This window comes from Galeopterus variegatus, unplaced genomic scaffold, assembly GCF_000696425.1.
Source record: "Galeopterus variegatus unplaced genomic scaffold, G_variegatus-3.0.2 Scaffold1393, whole genome shotgun sequence".
Classification (NCBI taxonomy): domain Eukaryota; kingdom Metazoa; phylum Chordata; class Mammalia; order Dermoptera; family Cynocephalidae; genus Galeopterus; species Galeopterus variegatus.
In genome coordinates this window covers 92,248-106,660 of record NW_007727504.1, presented here as the reverse complement: position 1 = coordinate 106,660, position 14,413 = coordinate 92,248, and positions in this window count along the sequence as shown.

Genomic DNA, 14,413 nt, shown 5'->3' with positions numbered 1-14,413 from the left:
CTATTTCTCAACCTGATCCAGACTCTTATAAGATTTTTATTTCATGAAAACATCAACACAGCTTATTTGGATCCAGAAATTCATGTGTAAACCAGTTTCTTAGGAGACAGTTCTCCAGAGGTGTCTCAGGTTTCTACATATCTTGCAGAAAGGCACTGCTTGCTGTCTGTTCTTTGATTATAAAATATCTTCTCAAATATGTTTGGATAATGAATAGCTTTGGGAGACAGAAATAGTCTCCCCCCCCCCTCTCTCTCTGGAACAAAAGCTGAGTTTGCTTACCGCCCATTAAAAAGAAAAGATTTAGGTTCCAATTCAAGGTTTCTCTCTTGTAACACTGTGGGTGCCGGTAATACCTGACCCTCCTTTGTCTCCCTGTATGGTAGGGGACTTGGAGAATTGGAGCAAATGCTGATATTCTGACTACTGTTATGCTGAGAGTAATAACGTCCTTTGTCCCTGACACAGGAGTCTCGTGTCTTCTGCCAGCATCTATGAAACTTTATTAGTCTGAAAGTAGTGTAAGATCTCAAATTCTCCACAGTTCTTGACATGATTCAACCTTAAACCTTTGTACTTGTTTGTCAACATTTCTACAAGCATAAAAGTCTAAATTTATTTTGGAATCAGAACCGTGTTACACTATTTAATTCAGTCAATTTAACAAAAATAGGACTTAGTACATTGATACTCAATAATTTTTATTTACCAGACTACTTTAGTATTACTTTTCAAAATAAAAGTCTTTTACAGAAAATATTAGTTAATAAAAATGTATACAGTTAATACAAAATGTTAAAGATTAAAAAGCACAAAGAATATCAGTGAGATTATTTCAAGGGTACTTCAAAAAGTTCATGGAAAGATTTGTAATATCTTTCAATTCCATTTTTTCACAAACTTTTTGAAGTATTCTTATACATTTAGTTCAAAATTCTCAATCTCTTCTACACTACTAAATCAATTTTTTAATTGCATTATTTGAAAATCACATGCTTTTTTCTAAAGATCAAGAGCATACATTCCAACCTAAATTTTAAGAAAAGCCTAGTGTTCATGGAAATATTTACCCTCATAATAACACAAATTTAAAGGTATGCCAAAAATAATAATGTAATAAAATACCACAATTTTTTTTTGCCAATTTATATAAACATTACTTTGATAAGCTAAAAGTCTTACAGGGTAGACTTAAGAACAGGTGTCAATGCAGGTACAGCCTATTCATTTGAAGATTGCTGGTTCAGGGACTTTACTATGACATGTACTTAGCAAAGCAGTCATTATTAAATCCTGTTTCTTGGTTGAATCAATAGCCATTGATAAAATGCCTTCAAAAGAACATGTATCATTTTGTGCAATTTTGAAAGTGCTACTTTTGATAATGTAACAGTGTCCTTAACCTTTTTGGAGGAAAAACTAAGTGTATTATTGTCTCTATAATGACAGGAATGGCAATTATTAAACTGTACTTCTAGAAGACCAAACCTATTTTTTTCCATTGACACCTCAATATCAACACAATTACTTTGCTTTGGAGAAAATAAAAGTTGACTTTAGAATGTCAGAGCCAGGATATTGTTAATCTCTGGCAAAGGCTTTTTCTTTTAGGACTTAATTTTAAGGACTCTGGTTTGGGACATTTTTAAGAACTCTCTAAGGAACTGTTATATACACACACATGTACATAGAAAGGTGCCCATTTATAGAGCTAGATAAATACTGGCTAAATATACTAATAATTAAAGACATAAATTACAGGGAAAAACACAGCCACAGCTGAAGGAAACTAAGCTTCATATTAACAACTGTATGTGTAAACAATACCTATCTAAGTTCTTCAATAAACACATAGGATAAAATAAAAGAGTAAAGAGATTTCTGAAATTCTTAACTACACAATAATAATATCACTTTTTTTTCCTTATTACATCTGTGTTTGGATATAACTACATATTCCATACTATGTATGCTGTTATTCTTGGCTTCCCATCTGTGAATGTATATGCTAATGCAGTGATACAAAAATAAAATATAAAATTACCTAAATAGTTTAAAATTTTGTATGCTTTTTGTTCTGAAAACTGTTTTTTGATAATAGAAAATATATCTAAGGAAATTTCAACTTAGTCAATCCATCAATCCTTTTATGTATAAATATATAAATGTGTGTGCATATACACAATTGTAAAGTTCAATATATAAAATCAATTGGGAGAAGGAGGCTAGAAAATGTTAACCTGGGTTTTATCACAGAATAGTCAAGAGAAATTATGCTACAGATCCACACATAATGCTAATCTTTTCCCTCCCATGTTATTTTTGATTATTTGGTCTAAATGCACAGATCCTTGATTTGACTCCTTTGCAGTTTATGAATCTAACTAGAATTTGTCTTTATCCCATTCACCAAAATTTATGAAAAGGCAATATGCATCTGAATTCTCTTCTGAGGTGATATAAAAGCAATTGATAAACCAATTGTAAAAAGCAAAGTTTTTCTCATTTAATTTGATAATTATCTAGACTGGATTTATTCAAATAATGTAATTTTCTGTCTTTGACTAAGAACTTTCCAACCACTCCTAGCTAGGAGAGAAAGAGCTGACAGTTTCATTAAATATAAGCATGGCATTGTTTTATTTAAAGGCAGTGTAGTACAATGGTTACATATCTGGTGTGAGGTTTTGATGTCAAACAGACATAAGTGGATCTGAGTCTCAGCTCTGCCACTCATTATCTGTGTCAGCTGGAAGTTACTTCACTTCTCTGAGATTCAGGGGGAAAATAAACTATTTAAAATCAATACTGCCTCTAGGACCTTCTGCCATTGGGAAGTTGTCAGGCTGGGAGTGGGAGGCATCATTCATATTAAAGGGGAAATAAATCTCCTAACTGCTTCTTTCAACTTACCCTGGCTGAGAGAGAATGGGATAAGAGGGACTGACCTTTCAAAATCTTTGCCAATTCTTCTCTGATGCACCTACATGAGACTCAGAGTAGATGACTGTGTTTTCAATAAGAACACAAATACATTTTTGGACATGCAAGTGACAGTCCAGATTTTAGCTAGAGGTGGAAAGTTAAATTGCACTGCTTGATGATATCAGGATTTTAATTTCAGAAAAAAGCAAATGTATTAGTCGGTTTCTGTTGCTTAGAAGAGAATATCTGAAAGTGGGTAATTTGCAAACTAATGAAATTCATTTCTTCTATTTGGGGAGGCTGAGAAGTCCAAAGTCCAGGGAACACATCTGGTGAGGGTCTTCTTCTTGTGGGAACTCTCCACACGGCAACACAGGGTATCACATGGCAAGAATGGGCTCAGCAAGAGAGAGAGAACCTTCTCACTCCCTCATTCATGAAATAATGGGCATGGTTCTGAAGAATTTATCAGAAGATCAGTGCTTTCAGGAGGGCAGTCGTCACAATCTAATCATTTCTTAAAGGCCCCCCACCTTTCAAACACAGTCATCAGATTTCCCACCCTCTTAACACTGTCACAATGGAGATCAAGTTTCCAATATATGAATTTGGGGGGACACACTTGACCTACAGCAGCAGAAATGGAAAGTACCCTAAAAAGAGAGAAACACAACATGTGAAGTGAGTTAAGGAATAAAGCATCAGATTGAGAAAAGCAAATTTTGAAGTGTCTGGAACCTACAAAATAAGATGCCCCATAAGAATTTGGGATAATCGGCTGGCCCGGTGGCGCACTGCTACAGTGCGCTGCTTGGGAGCACGGCGGCGCTCCTGCCGAGGGTTCGGATCCCACATACAGACCGGTTCCCGCTCACTGGCTGAGCAAGGGGCGGGCGCAGCACCGGGGGTTGCGGTCCCGTTGCCGGTTCCGGTCCGGTACGGGCGCGACACTGAGGGTTGCGGTCCGTTGCCAGACACGAAAAAAAGACAAAAAGGAAAATAAATAAACAAATAAATAAATTTAAAAAAAGAATTTGGGATAATCGAAATTCTTTTAGAAATAGGAATGTCTAAAAATCAAAGTTAACTTCCTAATTTTTCTTCAATGTAAAATCTTCTTTAAAATGAAGTCGAATACATTTTGTAAATTTATTCTGTGAATTTGTGCCTCTTACACAAATTGGAGGGTCCCTCAGCCCATCTCCTATTTCAAATACATCTTTGGAGGGTAGTTCTGAACAAGCTAGACAGGACGACCATGCTCCTGTGCATGTTTGCACCCCCTTCTTGGGGCATTCAGTCCTGGAGCCTTTTCAAATGCTACAAGAACTTGTTCACCCAGGGTAAGCCAGCCCAGAATGGAGATGAGTGTGCACAGCCATGTCGACCTTCAGCCAGCGTGGGCAGAAGATGGCAAACAGATGCTCAGCCTCCCATCTTGAAGGTGCGCCGCTCTGGGAGACATTCGGCATGCTTCTCGGGAGGCTCCCATGGGATGCAGCCCTCGCTTTTCAGGACAGCAGCCATCAGTACCATCATGCAGGCTGTTTGCTCTTCCCTTCCTCCTCCACACCGCACTCTTACTTCCTGGGAACCCCTCCGGAATAGACTTCCTAAAGCCTTGTGCATTTATGACTCTGCTCTCAACAGACTTCAGACCAAGATGCTTTGTGGAAACTGTTTTGTGGAACAAACAAGTGGAAAAAAGTTCAGTTTTCTACCTGAGCCAATACTGATCTGGGGGAAACAGCAGGCCTAGCAGGAACGGGGACTCCAAGGTGGGATCTTGAGAAGCAGCAACATTCCCATGTGATGGATGACAGGAGGCTTGAGTCATTATAATATCTCAAGTGCCAGAGCAATCTTAACTAACAAATGGTGAAATACTAGGCACACAGTAAGCAGAAGAAAAATAATTTAATAAAACTGATTAGGATGGTAAGAATGTTACACTCTCAACCAGACTATTATTATCAAGATCTTCAGTTTCTGATTCAGTGCTGATGAATCTCCAAACTTCAGTTTCCTTTGATATCAGGTATAACTTTGAGTGAGGTACCCACCAATTAATAGGGGGCACAGTTTGAATCTCAGGGATATCGTATGAGTTTGTGACAAACTATCTTCAAAACTTATTATTTTCTGAAACTTCCATTCATGTACTATATTTCAGCCAAATTATTACCTATGTCTGTTCACCTTGTATTTTACCATTCTCAGTATTTGGAATGTTCTTCATCCTCATCTGCTTTAATCCAATATTTATCCATCTTTCCTGGCTTGCCTGGACTAGTACACAGTCCTTGAAATCTGCAGAGTCTCAGGTTAGACTTGTTCAACATTTTAGTCCCGTTCAATCTGCTTGGCATATTTTTACTACAGAGGATGTTGCTACAGCTTTCTCAGTAACCACCAGATTTCCATGTGCCCCATTCAACAATCCACCATTTCAAACACTATCAATTACTGCAACCCTATTCTGGAGCCTAATTCCGACTCTTGTCCTCTGAACAAATACCTACCTGTCACCAACATTTTGCTTTCATCCAGATTTTCATATCTCCTCTTATTCACAGGGTAAATACACGTACCAGTTTGCCAGGACATCTCCAGCTTAAGAGTAGTTATAGCACTCTCTTGTACTCTTGAAACTTTCTAGGTTTGAACAATAGGTTATATAGCTACCTTATTCACACAGCTTGCAATGATTTTTGGTTTTTCCTTCTCATCTGTGCTTAACCTATTCTCACACTGCATTGCATATGATGCACCCACTATTTCAGAAAATAAAATAGTTTTAACGTGAGGGAAATTGTCATGTAAAATGATATAATCAGTTTGCCCTGGGCATAAAGAAAGACTTTCTTGTGACCAATATTATAAATATCTGAGCAATATTAAATTCTAAAAAGCAGACAAAAGCCAGAATGGGTGGGGGAGAGAAAAGAGATTGCATTTGGCACAGTTTCAAAAATACCATTTCAGGAAGAAAAATCCAATTCAATTTTCAGAATGACTAGTTAAACCAATCCATGACAGTTCTATATAATCAATATCTACTGCCACTTACTTTGGCAGCATTCCTGGACAGATCATTTCATTTTCCAAAATTGTCCTTTTCTCAGCTACTTTCCATTGTGTTTTATGGAAATTATTTTGGCTGTCTACTCTATTTTTCTTTTTTCTTTTTTTTTTTCTTCTACTACAGTAAAGAACTTAACCCACATATTGCATTATGTATGAAAGAATAGGTATTTTTTAATCTCTGTATGCATTTAATTTATTTGTGTAGTCAGTTTTAATATTATTCTAAGCTATCAGAGACAGGTCAAAATGTTTTCCTGTTTCAAAGCCTTTTGTAGATAATTCTAACCCAGTGCTAAAAACCAAGCATTTCTATTTCTGTTATCTACCCTGCTTTTACAAATTGGCATGCTATCTCCTGCCTTAATGTATACAGGAGCAGCTCAAACCATTTCCCTTGAAGGAATTAGTGTTTTCCTGGCCAGCAAAATGTTTGGCAGCAGATGTATCAATTGGGTAAGAAACTTGGTCTTCTCCAAAATACACATATGGTAAGTGCCCTCTGTTAAAGAATAAGCACCCAGTCAATTTGGTCCGGCTTAAGAGAAGCAAATTAAGAACGGCTTTTGCTTCTTCACTTAAATATCCCCTCACACCCTTCAACAGTTTTCCATTGCTCTAATCCAAACCCAGAACCACAACCAACAGTTCCTACGTGGTCTGGCTACCACTACTCCAGACCCATCTCTCCCTGTCTCCCCATGATTCACTAAGTTCCAGCCACACTGGCCTCCTTTCTGTTGCTGAAAGAGCAAGCCAATCCCTTCTCTTCTCCAACTGCAAGGGACTTCCCTCAGTTTTTCATGTAACAGGCTTATCTTTCTCATTCTCCAGTCCTTAGCTTGCACATCACCTTCCAGGAAAGGCCTCCCCTGACTCTACTAAACAAGTGTTCTGCCAGCTACAGTCGCCTTCATTACCCTCTTAATCTTTCCATAGCTCTCATAACAGTTAATTTTCTTAAGTGTTCACTTACTTGGCTGTTGTCTGTCTACCTGTTAAGGACTGTGTCTGTCCTTTTAATTGCAGCATCTCCAAGATCTAGCACCTAATAGGTTGTTAATGAATGTCTGTTATATAAATAACAGCCCTAAGGAAGAAGGATGCAGGTGAGGTATTACTGGCATCTAGTGCTGTCCAGCTAGCTATCAATTCCCGCTAAATCGACAGATCCCAAACTTGGTTACTAGAAGCAAGGAACTAAAGTAGCTGACCTGTAAACCATTGTGAGATAAGGGAGGAAAGGACACCCTGGAAGAAAGAAAAGAAATCAGGTTACATTGTTTGCTCCTCATGCTAGTTGCACCTCTAGGTAAATAGGCCAATAATATTTACTAGGAAACAGGTTTCTTCGTTGAAATGCACTTAGTAGACTCTCCCTGGCTAACAGTAAAAAGAAACCAAGATCTTTAATTCATGGATAATGCTACACATGTTATATCACTCTCTGGAGTATAAAATAAATCTGTTTAATAATATGAATGACCCCATCATGAAAGGAGACACCAAAAATCTCACTTAGAGGTCTCCTCTATTACTCTGAGTAAAAAGTTGATGTCCAGTGAGGGAAGACAGGACCTAAGGAGCCACACTTAATGCCCCACACCTCTCTTTGCTCCATCTGAGCCTTTTGATGGACTGTGTCATTGAAATTGTTTAGTAAAGCTTGATATGGGGAAAGATCTCTTTTTTACAAGAATACAATTTGACCATCCATTGATGTGTGTTAGCTCAGTTTTGCATTAGAATCCCATGGGGAGTTTAAAAAGTACTGGTGCCCAAGAATTGGGTCTAATGGGGGGGGAGAGAGGAATAGACTGATGGTTTGTTTTTCTCTTATTTAATCCTTTCTTATAGAAGTAAAAATGTAATCAAAGAGCTTCAGGTGATACCAGTGGTTGAATAATGGTCCCCCAAAAGATAAGTCCACATCCTAACCCCCGCAACCTGTTGTCTTAGTCATCTGGGGCCATAACAAAATGCCATAGACTGGTGACTTAAACAACAGAAATTTATATTTTCACTGTTCTGAAGGCTAGGAAGTTTGAAAGCAGATGGCTGCAGGTTCAGTTCCTAGGGAGGGCTCTCTTCCTGCCTTGCAGACACCGCCTTCTTGATGTGCTGTGGATTGAATGTCCCTGCCTTGCAGACACCGCCTTCATTGGGAGTGCTGTGGATTGAATGTCCCTCCCCGCAAAGCTCATTGAAACTTAATTCTGACTGAGGCATGATTCAAAGGGTGGGAAATCCTATTATGGTAATTGAAAGGTGGGGCCTTAAAGAAGTGATTAGATTGTGAGGACTGTACCCTCGTGAATGGATTGATCCATTGATGGAGTAAGGACGTGGTTCTGATGGCTTTAAAAGAAGAATAAGTGAGGAGGTCAGCTCTCTCTTGCCATCTATTCGCCATGTGATACCCTGTGTTATTACAGAATCATCACTAAGAAAAGTTCCTCACTAGGTGTCTCCCTGGACTTTGGACTTCCCACCCTCCAAAACTGTAAGCAATAAATACTGTTTCTTGGCAAATTTCCCAGTTTCAAGTATTCTGTTATAAGCAACAAAAAGGGACTAAAACAGGGGGTTGGGGCTTTAACAAAAAAGTTTGAAGAGGGGAGCACAATTTGGTTCATAGCACCAGTAAATATGACCTAATTTGGAAAAGAGGTCTTTGCAGATATTACTGATCTTGAGAAGAGATCTTCCTGGAGAGTCCAGGTGGGCCCTAAATCCAATGACATTTGTCCTTAGAAAGGCAGAGGGAAATTGGACACACAGAGAAGAAGGCCATATGAACAAAGAGGCAGAGACCCCTTGGCTGGGGTCATATAGCTCCAAGCCAAGGAATGCCTGCAGCCAGCAGAAACTGGAAGAAGAAAGGAATGAACCCCCGTTTGAACCATCAGAGGGTTGCAGCCCTGCCTCCTCCTTGATTTGGGGCTTCTGGTGTCCAGAACCATGAGACAATAATTTTGTTGTTGTTGTTTTAAGAAAAAAAAATACTTAATGTCCCAGTTCTATCCCAAACCAATTAATTCAGTATCTTCTGAAAGTGAAGTCCTGGCACTGCTATTGTTAAAAGCCCCTGTAATAGTAACTCTACCATGTAATCAAGTTTGAGAAGCACTGCACTAAAAAGTTACCCCTGCCAGAGATGGTTTCATTTTCATGAAGGCATCTTCATTACAAAAGACCAAAAATATTCTTTACCTTCTATAAAAATAATGTCTAGTGTCAGATTTCATGTACCAGTGACTATATTGGATACTAGGGGTAGTGAAAATACATATTAGAAACTTCTAGATCCTTTATAATCTATTGTCATTTCTATAATGATTAGAAAAAAATTTTTTAAAGAATTTGAAAAATAGAGAGGGGCACTACAGAACAATGGAGAGTTTCTATTTTTTTATTTTACACTAAAAATAATAATTTCAAATTAGATTGCATGATAACACCAAAAAGCTGGGTGTTTTCTTTCTTTTATGTTATAATTTCCTATAGTTTTTCTTTCCTATTCTCATCTTGATCAATAGTGAATAAACCTAGCTATAACAAGTGAAATAAAGCAGCAAAATAATCATAAATTTACAGGGAAAGAGACAGTTCATCTAACCCCAATCCTTCCTTTTTAACCTGCCATCAGATGGAAGTGCAGAAGGTCACCTATTCATCTCTATTTCTTAAGAAAAGAATTAGTCATACATATTGTTAAATTGGCTCCATCCCTAAAGAATAAATGAGAGATGAACCACATTGAACAAAGGTACATCACTACACTCAGAAAGCCATTTGCTTGCAACAGGAAATCAATGTAAAGCAGTCTTACAACATTGCATGACATTAAATGTCTATAATCACTTTATTCTGCTTAAGTTGTATAGATGTGTTCAGCCAGCATTCTCCTTCTATAATCTCTCCCTAGGAAAACTCATCTCCTTTCACAACCGCAGTGATCACTTAGAAACTAATAGCTCTCAAATCCCCATCTCTATCTCTGACATCCCTCCTAAGCTCCAGAGGCCATATGGCACAGTGGCTAAGAATGAAAGTATAGGCTTCAGAGTCAGAGAGTCTATGTGCAACTCCCAGCCACCACTCAGAGGCCAAATTATTTCTCTAAAATAAGTCTTACTTTCATCGTCATTAAGTTAAGAAAAATGCATGCAGCCCACTGCTTTTCCCAGTTAGCACTTGATAAATGTTATATTTACTATAATTAGTATAATTATTAGACCTATCCACACAGATGTCCCAGGAATTCCTGAATGCAAAATTATACAAAATTGAATTCTTTAGTTTCCCCCAATACTTGATTCATCTCCATGAACTCTACCATATTCAGTAACACCATCATCCTACCAATTATGTGGTCCGCGGGGATTCATTTTTTTATTTTTCTTTCTCCCTCATTTCCCACTGACTTTTTTCCAGCTTTATTGAGTTATAATTGACAAATACAACTATATATATTTAAAGTGCACAGTGTGATGATTTGTAAAATGATTACCACAATCAAGTTAATTAACATATCTATCACCCCCCTTTTTTTGGTGAGAATGCTTAATATCTACTCTCTTAGCAAACTTCAAGTACAGTATACTATATAGGATTAATAACTATAGTCACCAAGCTATACATTAGATCTTGAAAATTTATTTATTTTAATATATTGTAGTATACTATGTAATTGAAAGTATCTCCCCATTTCCCCACCCTCCACCCCCTGGCAACCACCTTTCTCCTCTCTATTTCTATGAGTTCTACTTTTTTTGTTTTTAATTCTATAAATGTGATAAATATATGTATTCATATATGTATGTATGTATGCATGTATGTATTCTTATATATACAAGGGCATGTATTCAACTATAAAAAAGAAGAAAATCCTGCCACTTGTGACAACATGGGAAAAGCTGCACGGCATTATGCTAAGTGAAAAAGCCAGGCTCAGAAAGACAAGTACTTCATGGTATGACTTACTTTTACCTGTTCCTGTTGCTCTACTCCTGCAGTTACTCATTAACACATCTCCATCCATCCCCACCGACAGGACCTGAATTCAGGTCATCATCTCTCTGACACTGTCACTTCCTTAAAACTGTTCTCCTAGGTTCCAATCTCTTGGCCTCAAATTGCTGCCTGATTTCTTCTAGCAACACAGTTCTGAACTGGAAATGACTCTCCAACACTCTCAAATGCCTTATTTAATATGTCACTCAAGGACTTTCAAAATCAGGCTCCAAAGACACTGCCCAGCCTCATCTTCCCTCCAATCTTCTTAGGAGGCTCTCAGTCTCACTCTACTCATGATAAATGATACTGAGTCAATCACTCCTGTAGACATTCTCAGAGATAAATGTAATAACCTGAGCACTGCCTGTAAACCGATCCTTCAAGCAAACAGAATAGAATGCAAGTGAGAGCAATGTTATTAAATATATGTGTAAATATTTGTACATGTATGTATGTGTGTATATATGTATATGTTAAGAATCAGCAATGCTGGATAACAACCGAAAATTCAAATTAAGCCTAAAAGGTCATTGTGATCCATCCTAGTGCACCTTGTTCTTTCAGCAGTCTCCCCAAAATATCTTATGCCATTCCCCACTACTTCCTTTTTCTTGAATACCTAAGCATATGGTATTGCTTTTGCCTCTTATGCTTAATTTACCCTGTCTACATGGAGGACACCTACTTATCCTTCCACTCTTGGTTTAAATAGCATCCTGTCTTTGAATGTTCCTTGACTCCCTGGAAAATTAGGTGTATAGCCCACCACATATGAGGGTACTTCAAAAGGTTCCTGGAAAAGTAGACTTAAAAGATAACATGAATCTTTCCATAAAGTTTTTGAAGACCCCTCATATCTGAACTCAAAACTGTCAGACTGTGCTGAAATTATAAGTTACAAGCCCAGTCTCAGGTTGGACTGATCCCTAAGCTGCAAATTGCAGCATCAACATTAATCCAAGTGAAAGTTCAAGAAAGAAACTGATATTGCAAACAAGAAAAACATGCAACTGAAGTAACTGCACAGAAAAAGTCCAGGTATAAGGCAACTGAAGAGCAATCACGATTTTAAATCAGATAATTACTAAGCAGAATATACATAGGAAAACTGATCCTGCAGAGATCATCTAAGGTACTGGATTGTAGCCATCAGCTCTTCTCACAGGTCATGTGGCCCTCAGCCAAAATGGAGAAGCTCTGAAAGGCCACCCCAGAACACCACTGCAATTTATTCATCTCCATTTTATGGAACTTATGATATTTTTCTTAAATGAACTGATGATAGAGAAAAAATTCTCTAGGTGAAAGATTTAAGTGTATATGTATGAAAAGTTAAAAGAAAAATAAAACTTTATATGACTATACTGCTGTGGAAAAAACGAGAAGACAGAAATATACAAGCGTACTTCAAAATGTTCATGGGAAGATTTACATTATCTTTTAATTCTATTTTTTTCACAAATTTTTAGAAGTAACCTCATATGGACTACCTTTAATTACTAATATAATTTAGGCATGTTAATCTATGCAAATTTCAACACAATCAGGAACCACCTAGTATTCCTAAGCTGAGGCCAGAAAACATTGCTCTTAAACATTTTGGTGTATAAAATGGTTTATACTGTTATAGAGATTACCCAATTTTTCCTTGGTGATTCAAAATAGAGCTAAAGTAAAAATTTTAAAGCCAGGCCATAATGAGGCAAATGTAAATCAAAATACCAAAAAGGCAACTCTCCTTACCACTAGCAAACATTTCTTCACATTTAAAAGCAAAATTTTGAGCCAATTTTTTTGATGTTAAATGCAGTGATCTCTGTTGCAATTATTCTTCATAATACTATAAATAAACTTAAAAGGTTTAAATAAACCCTATTGCCATCAAATAAATATTAACCTCATCAGAATAGATGAAGAAGAAATTGGAATTGATAGATATATTTCCTAACCAACTTTTAGTTTGTTTTATAAAAACATTACAATTAATTGTTTTAATATCTCAATTGATCCTCTTAATAGAAAGGAATTTCTACCTCTATTGAGTACAAAGGTGGCAGCGACTGGAGCCTGGAATCTGTCCTGTGCTTTCCCAGCCAAGTCAGGTGCTGTAGCTGAGTGCTATATCAAAATACAAAACCAGATATCCCATAACACCTGACATGTGATATGCCCTGATATTGAAAGGAAATATTCATTTATTTATTCATGCCTGCATGCATATATACATGCATTGAACAAATATTGGTGAAATACCTATTATCTTCTAGTGCTTTTCTAGGTATTGGAAACACAGCCCAGGGAAAAAGACATGACATTTTTGTTCTCATGGAGTTTACGTTCTAATGGGAAGAGACAGATTCTAAACAGGATAAATTAGTGAAACATGAAGTAGTAAGAAAACATAAAGTAGCAGAAAAATGCTAAAGTAAAATATAAGGAGATACATAAATGATAAGGATAAAAATAAAGTAGGGAAAGGGGATAAAGAGTTTGGAGAGGCTAGGGATAGGATTACAGTTTTAGAAAGGATGGCCAGTGAAGGCTTACACTAAAAATAGCACTTTGGTAAAGACCTAAAGAAAATGAGGAATGAGCCATGCAGTTTTCTGGGGAAAAAGTGGTCCAGGTACAAAGGCCCTAAGATAGGATCATGCCTAATGAGTTGGAGAATTAGCACTACCAGGCATATCTAGCACTTACAATATGCAAGGTGCTACTCTAATCATTTTACATAGAAAACTCCATTTTGTCCTCACAGCAACCCTCTGATATAGAGGATATTATTCCCATTTCATAGATGAATAAAGTGAGTCATGGTAGTTATGTAACTTGATCAAGATCATGCAATTAGTGAGTGGAAGATCTAAACCCAGGCAGTCTGGCCCCAGGGTTAATGTTCATAAACACTCTACTGTAGTGTGTCTTAATAATTTAGCGATTTTATTCACCAATAAATACAGATTATGACTACCTCTATGTGAAAAATAGAAAAAACATAGTCAATTTTAATAACCCAGTAAAGTCCATTAACCCAAAGGGCCAATCCAGAAACTCCACAGCAAGTAAATATCCACCTACATATTCCTGTGTAATAGACATTTCTGCTTGTATAACATAAGGTTTTCTTGTTGGTTTGAGCATTTAAATGCTGTAAAATTTAAAGAGGAGCAGCCTTGACAAACTACTCAGTTTCAATTATTATGATTTCAGGACATAGCTAAACTAATTGCCTTGAAAAAAATTAAATAGGTCAATAGCAGAATAGTTAATAGCATATTATACAACCAGATTTTCTGAGTATGAGTCACACCTCATCATTTATTCCCTGTGACATTCACATGCCACTTAAATTCTCTGGGTTTCAGAGTCTTCCTCTGAAAAATAT